Source organism: Sus scrofa, chromosome 7 (assembly GCF_000003025.6).
Source record: "Sus scrofa isolate TJ Tabasco breed Duroc chromosome 7, Sscrofa11.1, whole genome shotgun sequence".
NCBI lineage: Eukaryota > Metazoa > Chordata > Mammalia > Artiodactyla > Suidae > Sus > Sus scrofa.
Window position 1 is genome coordinate 107,850,902 of NC_010449.5, and position 12,286 is coordinate 107,863,187.

At 42.1% G+C, this 12,286-nt stretch overlaps 1 protein-coding gene across 5 annotated transcripts in view; it reads left to right on the forward strand.

Annotated features, from left to right (window-relative positions):
• The window catches only part of FLRT2 (fibronectin leucine rich transmembrane protein 2), a 100,653-nt gene that overhangs the window by 38,548 nt on the left and 49,819 nt on the right, over positions 1-12,286 (forward strand). The window contains exon 1 of one of the 5 annotated variants that reach the window (XM_021099588.1): positions 7,655-8,227. The exons of 2 other annotated variants lie outside the window; for them this stretch is intronic. The gene's annotated coding sequence lies outside the window, so the exon portion shown is untranslated. 2 more of the 5 variants (XM_021099589.1, XM_021099590.1) reach the window with 2 other exon arrangements.

The window sequence follows — 12,286 nt, forward strand, 5'->3', positions numbered from 1 at the left end:
TGGTCTGTAGAGTGGAGAAGCCTCTGATGACTTCCGAGGTTAGTGGGCATGTGATGGAAGTGTCTAGCACAGTGCCTGGTATGTACTAATGGCCTCTCTCTGTTTCTCGTTCTTTCCATCCCCTCCCATCCTCTCAGCCTGTTGTTTTAAGGATTTTCGGGTCCATCTTTTTATCTTAGAAATTCCAGCTGTGATACTAATTGATGACTAAATCTTATCGCAATAAATAGTAACATTGTGACAATAACTTCCCAGCAGAAATAACCCATCGCTGAAAAGAAGGGCTGTATCCATGGTGGGCTTTATGGACATCATGAAAAGGAAGGACTGTACTCGTGGCGGGCCTTTTGGACATTGTGGCAAACCATTGAGGGCTCTGTGGGGAAAAAGGAGGGCACTTCAACCACTAGAGGGGATAATCCTTTTGCCTTTGAGCCGTGTTCTTGGATTTCCTCTGGAAAGAAAAGAGGAACTACGTCTGCCCAAAGCACTCTGTCATTACCCCCCATCCTTAGCAGCAGACCCTCTGTTAAGATGACCCCTGTCAAGGCAGGTTTCCCTTTTCTAGGCTGGAAGGAGACTGGGGCCCAACCAAGGTCTTCTGGTTTCCTGGACTGACTACGAAATGGCATCAGGGGCAATAAGGAATGTGGAACCCACTGTGGTGTCCTCTGTGCTAGATGGCAGACCAGAGCAGGGCAAGGGCAGCAGGAGGATGAGATAATTTCCTGTAGCCAAAACCACCCTGAACACATTTAACTTAGTTCTTAGAAAGAAACATTACAGCATAGTGACCCAGTCTTATATGAGTGTGTGCGTGTGTGTGTGTGTGCGCGTATGTGTATACACGTATATGCTTTTTCTCAGACTGTCTTCCATCATGTTCTATCCCAAGAGATTGGATATAGATCCCTGTGCTGTACCCAGTAGGACCTCCTTGCTTATCCATTCCAAATGTAATAATTTGCATCTCCAGCAGAAATTGGCACAACATTGTAAATCAACTATAATTTAAAAATATATTAAAAATAGGGGAGTTCCCGTCGTGGCGCAGTGGTTAACGAATCTGACTAGGAACCATGAGGTCGCGGGTTCGGTCCCTGCCCTTGCTCAGTGGGTTAACGATCCGGCGTTGCCGTGAGCTGTGGTGTAGGTTGCAGACGTGGCTCGGATCCGGCGTTGCTGTGGCTCTGGTGTAGGCTGGTGGCTACAGCTCCGATTCAACCCCTAGCCTGGGAACCTCCATATGCCGTGGAAGCGGCCCAAGAGATAGCAACAACAACAACAACAAAAGACAAAAGACAAAAAAATAAAAATAAAAAAAAATATATTAAAAATAAAATTAAAAATAAAAATATATTATTCAGAAAGCAAGCAAGCCAGAAAGAAAAACAGTAGAAACAAAGATTGAGTAGGAATCAGGACGTTGCGCGTGTACCATGGACTTCTAATAAAATTCTGTAGACAGACACAGAAAGGAGGGTGTTTGAAGAATTTCACGAAGTGTATTTTGTCTCTGAGCCCTTTGGTTGCCACAGTTTGTTTGGATTTTATCAGAGCTACTAAAAAAATACATTTATCTTGCTGAACACCAATGAGGCAACGCCAGAATACCAATCTTGCAATAATGTTATTAAAGCATCCCCCCCCCCATGCCTTTGGAAAGATTTCGCATTAGCAATAAAAATCCTCACGAGTGCTGTCGTTACCAAGATGTCTTCTTTTAAAAGTTTGGGCTGGTTCAATTTTGAGATCATGCTAATTAAATGTGACAGAGAGTCTTAGTGGCATTTATAGGATGTTGGTATGTCCATTTCATCTGCTACTGTATTCTTTAAACAGGCTTTCTCCAAATGGGCATATCATCTTTCAACCTTAGAAAAAAATCAAGAACAGGAAATGACAAGCTTTCACACCAAATAAGACCATGTATCACTACCAGCCCTGTTCTTAGCTTCCGATATTGACAGCCATCACCCAGGACAGTAGAGTTGTCATTTTGACCTAAATTATACCTTGGCACCTTTAAAGGTATTCTCTTGTTCCAATGCCAAGTTTGCATTGAATATTGAAGGTGAAAGCCTTTAGTTCTCCTAGGTTTCAAACTCCAACTGCAGGTTGGAATCCATGTGCGGCTGTTGTAAACCATGTGGTAGATACATAGAACATTGAATGTGTAATAACTGAACGCTTTCCATTGTAGGCATTAGGATTCATAGTTTTACTTTCTTACCTCAACCTAACCACAGTAGTGAAAGAGCACAATGAATTCACATTTAGAGGTTAATTGTTTTCTAAAACATTGCAGAGATGTGCTTTGATGTAGTGCATTTAATGAAAGAGCAGAGAGTGAAGGGCAAGGTTTTAAGGAATTCTTTATGCTTCTGTTTTCCCTTCACTTTTCATTATTTCCTTGAAAACAGCTCTGGTATCTTCACGTAGTCCATTATGCTTATTTTCATTGCACTCTGCAATGAGTGAAGAGGTTAGATTTTTGAAGCATTTGTTGCTTCAAATGTGTGCAAGACCCATCTCTTAGGCAAGTATCTGTTTATGGCTCTCAGTAGTACTGTGATTGGGTGGTATGAGGTAGTTACAGTGTATCTTGGGCTCTGGTGACATTCTAAGGATTTGGAACCCAGGGCTTTTCTTCATCTAATTTGTTCAAGGCTGAAATTATTTAAAGTAGATACGCTTTTATTTCATCACAGGATGCTGTCTGCTAAGGTTTTTCTCTAGAAGAGTACGTAATTTTAAAAGACAGCAGGATGTTAGCTTAGGGTTGACTATAATGTATTTCTATTCTAAAATCTCTTTTAAAATGGAAACTATCACCCTCTTCATATATATTAGTTTCATAAACTTTAACACACTTATAAATATACATTTTTAACAAAAAGGGAACTTCTGTTATGGCTCAATGGTAACAAACCTGACTTGTATCCATGAGGATGTGAGTTTGATCCTTGGCCTTGCTCACTGGGTTAAGGATCTGTGGTTGCCATGAGCTGTGGTGTAGGTGGCAGATGCAGCTCGGATCTGGCATTGCTCTGGCTGTGGTGTAGGCCAGCAGCCGCAGCTCCAGTTTGACCCCTACCTGGGAACTTCCATATGCTGTGGGTGCAGCCCTAAAAAGAAGAAAGAAAAAGAAACATTAGGAGGCCAAATAGTGCCTAGTATGAGATTTTACTTCAGTGGTACATGTTTGGCAGTTTAAAAAGTATAACCCCATGGATGGGGTGATTGATGGGGACATGAGGAAGGATGGTTTATCTAATCTCTGGGCTCTTCCCTTTCATTGACATGTGAAAAGCTTATATCACAGATTGGTTAAAAAAAGAGAATCAAAGGTAGTCATTAATCATCTGGTATTGACTATTTCCTTGACTTTCTTAGCATCGTGGAGTGGGAAGAATTATGACAAGGCTGACTGGGGTGAGTCCACTGGGGCAGAGCCATGGAGGGGCTCTCCTCTGACTCAGTGCATTTGATATTCAAAGACCACAGTTGGCATCTTCTTTCTTATCAAGTGTCTCTTTTTTTAAATTTTATTTTTATTAGAGTGCAGTTGATTTACAGTATTGTGTCAATTTCTGCTGTATAGCACAGTGACCCAGTCATTCTTTTTCTCATACTGTCTTCCATCGTGTTCCATCCCAAAAGATTGAACATAGTTCCCTGTGCTATACAGTAGGACCTCATTCATTATCCATTCTAAATGTAATAGTGTCATTTATTAACCCCAAACTCCCAGTCCATCCCACTCCTTCCCCTTCTCCCCCTTGGCAACCACAAGTCTGTTCTCTGTGTCCATGCGTCTGTTTCTGTTTCGTAGTGACTCTTGATTTGGCTTGCCGAAGTTCTTAGAGCCTTCTGTTTCCAAGGCAGCCAGGTAAACCACGTGTCCAGAGATGCCATTGTTTTGCAGTCAGTAAAATGGAAATATGTGTGTGTGTGTGTTTGTGTGTGTGCGGAGCAGGGCATGCTAGTGCCAATTTCTTAGGACTTTATATAATCTACAATCAATTTTATCTAATCTATGCAATCCCAAATCTTTTTTGAGTGGAGTCTTGAGAATGATTATTTTATTATAGGACAGTGGTTTAGTCCTGAAGCACCCAATAAAATGTTGAGAATCACAGGCCTAAAAAGCAATGGTCCAATTTTTGTGCCTGACATTGAGTACTGCAAACAACATGGATCCTGTGCTATATAATCCCAAAGTCATCACTTAGCCCTATGTTTTCTCATTTCTGTGGCTATCCTTGTATCTTAAACCTAGGATTTCCTCTTCTCTGCTTATCTAAATCCTACTTTCAAGGCCAATCTCAACTGGCTTATCTTCCATGAAGAATTCCCAGCCTCTTTTAACCCAGGCAGTTCCCTTTTCCTCTGAGCTCATCCTCATTGTTATCAGTTCCAGAACATGTCTGACTGTTCATCAGCTATTCATCAACTGCCTTTGTATTTTATGTTGTCCTTTTGTTGTTGTTATTCAGCCTTATTCACCATCATTTCCATTAGCTTCTTTCTCAAGCAGATGTGTGCTCTATCCCCAACTAAGACATGGCGATCAGGGCAGAAGGTCTTAGAATGTTTCGTATTATCTGCATCAATTAATTGAGTCCCTTGTTCTTGCTGGGGTTCTTTTTAAGTATATATTGGTTCATTGATTATAACACAGTTATGTGCAGACCGTAAGTAGGTTTTGATACTCTTTTCTAGTTCATTTCTCCTGCATGTGGCTAGGCACAGAGTTTGTGGCTGAGTATTGGCAAATATATGCAGATGGTCTGACCCATTGCACCCACAGAAATGCACACTCTTGCTTCTCCTTTTTCCCATGTAGTGAGCAGATGCTGTGCCCTATGCTATGTGCTTCACACACATTCATTTATTGAATCCTTACAGGCCCTTTCTGAGTTAGCTGTGTTACATTTGCCAGATGCCTAAAGAGCTCAGAGAGTTTGAATAACCTGCTCTAGGTCTCAGGGCCAGTCAAGATGGAACTTGGATTTGAATGTAGGTCTGAGTAAGTCTCAAGAGAGAGCTCTCATCCCTACTTTCCACCTTACTGAATTTCTGCTGCATGCAGATCCATGCTTCCATGCTAGCTTTCCAGTTCCTGACCTTCCTAATCACTGATTAGCCACAGTTTTTATGGTAAAGCCTTTCTTTGGCTGAGTCATCCTTTTGGTTGTTTGGACCTCATAGTTAGTGACCCAGGATTGTCAAACATAGCTTCCTTGCAAAGGCAGTCATTATGAATTGTACATGGAAGGATGGGTGGGGAGTTATTGTAACTGGCTAGTGTATTGCCGAGAAGAAATTCTGCTGATGGTAAGTAAAGGAAACACTTCCTCCTCCATCATTCCTATGCTTCACAGACAACACACACACACACACACACACACACACACACACACACACACACACAGCATATCCTTGGAAGCAAACAGTAATTGAGCTTTCTTTTTGGTGAAGAACGATTAGATTTTCCTTTACTTGCTTTTAAGGCTTTGCTAGCATTTATTGATACAGTGAAGAAGCAGCTTACACTTGTTGAGATAATTCTTGATTCAAATGTAGATTTCTTGATGTAGATTGTGATTGGACCGTTACATGGTAGCAAAGGAGTTTACACATTAGCTAAGGGTAGAGGAATGTCTCAGCTCCTTCTGTTGGGTGTGCCAACACTTTCAGCTGTTCAAGAAACAGGATGTAAGGAGGAATTGTTTAGACATGACAGCCTGGGGTGAATTCTGGCATCAGGTGTCAGAGATTCTATTCTTGCTTGCGCCTTTGGATTGCTTATTCAGAGTGAATGATTTTCCCTGTGTCCTCATGTGGGTAATGAGGAAGTGGTCCGTGACGGTATTTTCTTAACCAGGATTTCGGTTTATGTTATCTCCTTTTGACATTCTCAAGTTAACCCTATCTTAAGATTTAAGACATCTGAGCCCCCTCTAAAGCCCTAATGGAGTGATTTGAACCATCAAAGAAGCCTGGCTTCCTGTGTCTTCCTCAATATTTTTATTAGTCTAGGTTAAAATAGACGTTCTCAAGTGTGTATGCATCTAGATGCATCTGAAAACTTGTAAATACAGTGATACCTGGCCCACAGGAGACCTGATCGCTCAGGGAGGGGCTCAGGAATCTGCATTTTCTAAGAGCTCCACAGGAGACCATGAAGGACACTAGAGATTAAGGACCTCTGGTTGTACCCTTGACCAGTGCAACAGTAGTTCATTGGAAATTTGCTCATACCTGCTTGATTGTTCTATTATAGGATTAATAGATAAAACAAAAATGCAGGATGCCAGGTTAGGTTAAATTTGAATTTCTGATAAATAGTGAATATTTGTTTGCCAGCATAGGTCCCATGCACTATTCATATCTGATTTTATTTTACGTGGCAGCCTTTTGTGCTGTAAAAAGCCAGAATAGTCTTGGTTCCGTCACGAGTGTTAATACCAGGGGTCAAAAAGGATCCTGAGACAACAAGAGGTTCGTGGAGGCTTTGATACTGCTCGTTAACTTTGTCTTGAAACTTTCGAGGACATTATGTTAGAAAGAAATTTGAATATGCCTTTTTTATCTTTCATTCATTTTTTTGTCCCTTTATGCTGCATTTTGCCAATGCTGCATTCACTTTTATCCCTAAAATAAATTGAAGCCCTTTTATTTTTAAGTGCCAAGGAATCTAGCCACACGGCTCCTATTAAACCATCACTTCATGAGGAAATTTGTTCCAACGTTTCTCTTGTGGCTACAGCTACCTTCTCCTAAATTGCAGAACTTTATTTTGATGAGACTTGCGAGGAATCTAAGACCTCCCCATTGACTACTTTGTTGTCTTCCCAAATAGTTATTCTTCCAAATGGAATATTTTCCACTGCCTCTGAATTGTGCCTCTGAAATTACCCAAGACATACCAGCTAAGGTAGGAAATGAAACCCTTGACCCTGTTCAAGAGCAGACCAGGTCGTGGCCAACACCACAAGTTTCACTTTCACTGCAATTGATCTCCAGGTACCACCCACACTTAGTATAGGCTGACACAGCAGAAAAGACCTGTGGCCATTAGGTCAGCACATATTTTCACTTTGGCTTTTATTGAATAAGTTATCAGATGTGGTTTTTCTGTGCTCTTAATGGGCACACTTGTCTTGTGAATATGGCATTACTAGCACAGAGCCCCTAATAGGTGGTTGTGATTGCCAAGGAAACAGTTCAGCTGACTGGACCCAAGCTTTTCATCATCTGAAGGTTGTTTATTCCCAACCTTTGATCTGGGGCATTTTTACCATCTCAATGAGTTCTAGAAACCTGGACTCAAATGATCCTACACAGTCCTTGGGTCTAAACAGCCTGAGGTCCATATTGAGTGGGTACATCTGCTATTTCTGGGTACCTTGGAGCAGAGTGCGCGTGGGTAGAACCAGGGATTCTGTGATTTAGAACCCCATTTCCCACTTTCTGGGATTGATGACAGTTTATTCTTTTTCTTTTTATAGCCAAACCCATGGCATATGGAAGAAAGCAGGCCAGGGGTCAAGACAGAGCTGTAGCTGCAGGCTTCGCCACAGCCACAGCACCACCAACACCGGATCCGAGCCGCATCTGTGACCTGCCCCACAGCTCGCAGCAACACTGCTTCCCTAACCCACTGAGTGAGGCCAGGGATCAAACCCGCCTCCTCATATAGACAACATCGGGTCCTTCACCCACTGAGCCACAACGGGAGCTCCAACCATTTATTCTTATTGAAGTACTTCTTCAAGTTCAACAAATATATGCCAATATCTCTGTGTCCCCCTCAAAACATTATTTCAGAATGGACAGAAGGGTTCTGCAGCTTAAGAAAGGAATGTGTCTTCAGATTGATTCACCTTTTTTTTGTTAAGCATGTGTAAGTTAGGCCACAGGTGGGGAAATGAAAGTTCTCCGCCCTGGGATGGGACAGACACCTCCGGCTCCAGCATGGCAAATCCCCTGCAAAGGGTAGCTAAATGGAGCAAAGAGAGATGAACACTTTGGATTCCTGAGGCTTTGAACCAGAGTTTACAGCCTGTATGGAAAACCATACCCCAGACTATACTTCTTCCCACAGGGCAGACGGGCTAATGAATGAACGACTTGCAGCAGCAATTTCAAGCCTCTCTAAGAGCTGCAGAGAGCGAGCGGGTGCAGGAGGGAAGACAGAATGAGGCCTCCTTTGTTCCACGTGAGCCACCTTCTAGTCATAGTTCCGCTGCTAAGCGCCTGTACTTTGGAGCGTCAAATTGTTCATCTGTAAAGCAGTGATAATACCACTACTTGGCGGGGCTAGCCAGAAGATTAAAGCCAGTAATATATGTTAAGGGCTTAGCACAGTGTCTGGGAGGGACATGGCTTTCAAGGAGTTCAGCAAACCTTAATTCTCTCTTGCCTGGAAAACTATTTGCGAGGGCATATTCGAGACTTGGCAAGAACGCTTATTGCACCGAGGCTTTAAGTGATTATTCACGACCCTGTGTATTTATACTCTGAGCTTCCTCTGATTAATAATCTACCACTGAGGTCACCAGTGACCAATCTTGAGCTAAACTGATCTTTTTTCTTGCAATCTGGGCTGTATTTGAAACTCTGGCTGTGAGAGGCAGTCTCAGAAACTCATGACCAAACCCTCAGTCATCCGGATTGCTTTCAGATTTGCTGCTGTGTGAATTATCTGTATTTTCTTCTTTTCCTTTGGGGACAAAAGCATGTATTTTCCTCACCGTGGCTTCGAATGCCTCAAAGTATTTGGCTGTTTTCCTCTATTTGGGCATAGAGGCAGGGATGTTATAATTTGTCTAAAAGTATTTACTGTTTCCCAACAGCAGAGAGAGTGCCTTACATTTAGAAAGTGCTAAAACATTATCATTGTTTTGGGTTCAGTGCTTGCAAACTCAGAATATTCCATGTTATTAAAAGCTTTCAACACCTTCTTTTCTTTCTTTGAAAAATAATCAGCATATAGCCTCTAGCATTCTTTCCAGGAAGACCAAAGACTGTGTTTTCTAACTTCTGAAAACCAAATTCCTAAAGCAATGGCAGCACAAACAGCTTGTACCTTTTGCAAGTACGCTAACAAGTCATGTATTGGTTTTGTTTCCAGATGCATTTCAGATTTGCAGCTCTCCATATTCAAACTAATTGCTTGCTTGATGGTAGAAATACTTTTGCATCTGAGAAAGGGCATCATCGACAGCCTTCCAGAATGTTCCAGATATACCTCCAGGAGCACTGACACACTGCTCAGAGAGAGCTGCTGACGGTCAGTCCGAATCCTTGACACGAAATTCACACAATGCCCGCATGTTTTATATGTCTGTCTAGAAAAAATGAAAAGCCAGCTCTGTCCATGTGAGCTCCTGATCTTAAATACAGTTATGCCTCTAAATATAGCTCAGGACATTTGTCAGTGAACTGCGAAGCTCTTGTTAAAAATAAAATGGAAACTCAAATCTCAAAATAAATAAGGAGCGATTTGTAACACATTGCCTGTTTTTCATTTGGGTCTGGCAAATCTGAGGCCTGTGGAATGCCGTTGTGGGTGACCCCATTTAAATAATTATTCAAAGGCTCTTGAATCTGCTGTCTCCTTTTGCTGTTGGTGTAGAAAACTACAAAGCTGAATCGATTCTTTTAAAATGTATTTTTATATTTTGTCAATAGGTATAAAAAGGGAGGAGAGGAAGTGAAATGATTCATTTTAAATGACGTATGAATCCATTTTCTCCTGCAATGCTCTTACAGAACTCCTGTTGACATTAAGGGGAGTCAGTGCATGGAGAGGAGAATTCTAGTCACAAGCCCAGTGCTGCTGTCTTTAAAAAGAGATGTACAGATTTTTATTAATTCTCTGCAGCCGCGCTCCCCGTTGAGATTCTGCTTTCTAGCCAGGGTACCATTTTTCAGTTTATTAGCCTCTGAGGACCGTGCCCTGCCTTCAGTATGCATGTTCTATATCGACTGCTGTCAACAGGACTTGGCTGAGATGGTCAAGGACAGACTTGTGCCTTTTCTCAGCAAAAATGGCAACCACTGCCCTGAGAGAGTTTGTCACACTGTGAGTTGAGGAGGAAAGGGCCAGAGAGTTTGAATATCGCTTGTGGTGTTGCCTATTTTATCTATACACAAAAGCACACCAATTTGTTCATTAAAAAAAATATATATACATGGGCATCTATTTCTTTTTCCCTTCCATTCTATGTGTAACCAGAAAGCTCCTAAAACATTCCACTACAGCAGCTTTTGTGATTTATGCCAGGAAAAAAAAAAAAAAAAATCCACAGGCACGCCGTGTTAACTAGGCAGTGTAAAAGCATATTGCAAACATTATTATCAGATGAGAACATCTTTATAAGTCCATAATCATTTTGAATAATAATGGCAGCAGTAACAAGGATAACCGATGGATGATAAACCAAGAATGGATGGCTAAGTGGCTGTCTCTAAGAAGTCACCTTGTAAATCAGAGGCAGAGCTGAAGGGAAGGAGGGAGGCATTGGCCTGACTTCCAGGCAGAGCCTCCAGCCCCGGTCAGGAACAAAGAAAATAGATGCTGCAGCAAAGTCGGGGAACGTGAGGGTTGAGGAATGTAGCAAACTGTTTTAAGAAAGTTTTTGGCTCTTTCACCTCTTTAGTTTATATAGCTCAATACAGCAATACAGGAGCATTCTTTTGCAAGTATCACTTCAGGTTATTGACATGCTCAAAATCACAGACAGCTTTATTGGAGGGTGACCTACGGCTGCCTTGCCATTGCGGGAATAAATTGAGTCTCAGTGACATCTGGACAGCCATCCTTGCCCCCTAAATCCAGTCTCGCTCTCCGATACCTGGGATCTTCTTGCAAACCTGGAATCTGAATAGCAGAAACACATCCCTCCCAGTTGGAATCTCTTCCCTTTTGATCTGCCCTGGCAGCCTTGATAGAAATCAACTTTTGGAAACACTTTGAATTCTTTTTTTTTCTTTTTCTTTTCTTTTTTTTTTTTTTTTTTTTTTTTTGAGCTGACCAACCTCTGAAGTGACTCTCCACTCCTCCACCTTCCCGAGGAATAAGGTCCCCCTTCCAGCTGGCCTGAGTGAACCTCTTGCTTCCCCCTCCCACCCCAGCCGCCTTTGAAGTCAGAGGATGCTATACAGTGGCTGATGGGAGCAGGGAGGTGGAGGGGAGGAATGAGGGCCGGCTGAAATCCATGTTGCTCCCTGCAATTCCAGGTTTCTCCTTCTCTGTCTTTCTAAAATACATATTTACTTTTATTTTGAAAGGCGTATCTTCTCTTGGCGAAAGCAAAGACAGAATTATTCCTGGGTTTGAAGAACACCACCAGAGTCAGCCTGTTTATGCAGAGTTGACTGTAACCAGCAGCTGCCACCCAAGCCACTCGTGCCAGGACTTGGAAATTGGAAGGACACCCATTCCATGTAGGCTTAGGTTTTTTCAGGAGGGGAGGAAAGCTGGGAGGTATCAGAAAGTGTATAAATGAATCCTGAGGCTCGCTCTTCCCTCGTATCTCATTTTCCAGCTCCTTGGAGAAAGTTACCTCTCAGAACCTCAATTTTCCTTATCTGTAAAATGGAAATGAAACTCTTAGCTCACGAGGTTGTTTGGAAGACTGAAGGATGTAGTATTCTTAAGCCCTTTATGTAGTTTTCAGTTCATCGAACCTTTGTCGTTATCAGGATCCTATTTATGGCACAGTACATTTCTGTTGAATATGTATAGATAGGGCTGTAGAGGATAAAAATGGACAGAGTTCTCTTTGAAAGTAACACCACTGGAGTAATAATGAATCTTGTTGTGTAAATATGCATCAATAGCGACATGCCGGATTAGTGGAGGGTGGTTATTCAATGTATATGTCTCCCGTTGGGATTTCCTAAAACCAGTAGGCATTGAAAAGGATGCCTGGGTCCCCTGTAGATTCGTCCTTGAACATCCACCAGTCTGGTCTGGGTTGTCTCCGTTTCATCACTCAGATTTGCATCTTGTCTTTCTTTCTGTTTTTAGTTGTTTGGATTTCTCCCAAAGTATTTGTGGCTAAAATTCCTTTTTGGACTCTGCGCTGCCTTTTTTACATAAGCTTTGGATTGGAATCAATAGAATGTCAAGATGCCAGGCACATTCAGCCTAATAGCAGGTGGGTGTCTGCTGGACAGTGTGCCTGCTTTGCCTGACAGTAGCAAATTTAGGCCAGAATTAATGAGCCGAGGAAGATAGTGTTGGAGTGGCAGGATTTGTGCAGGGTTT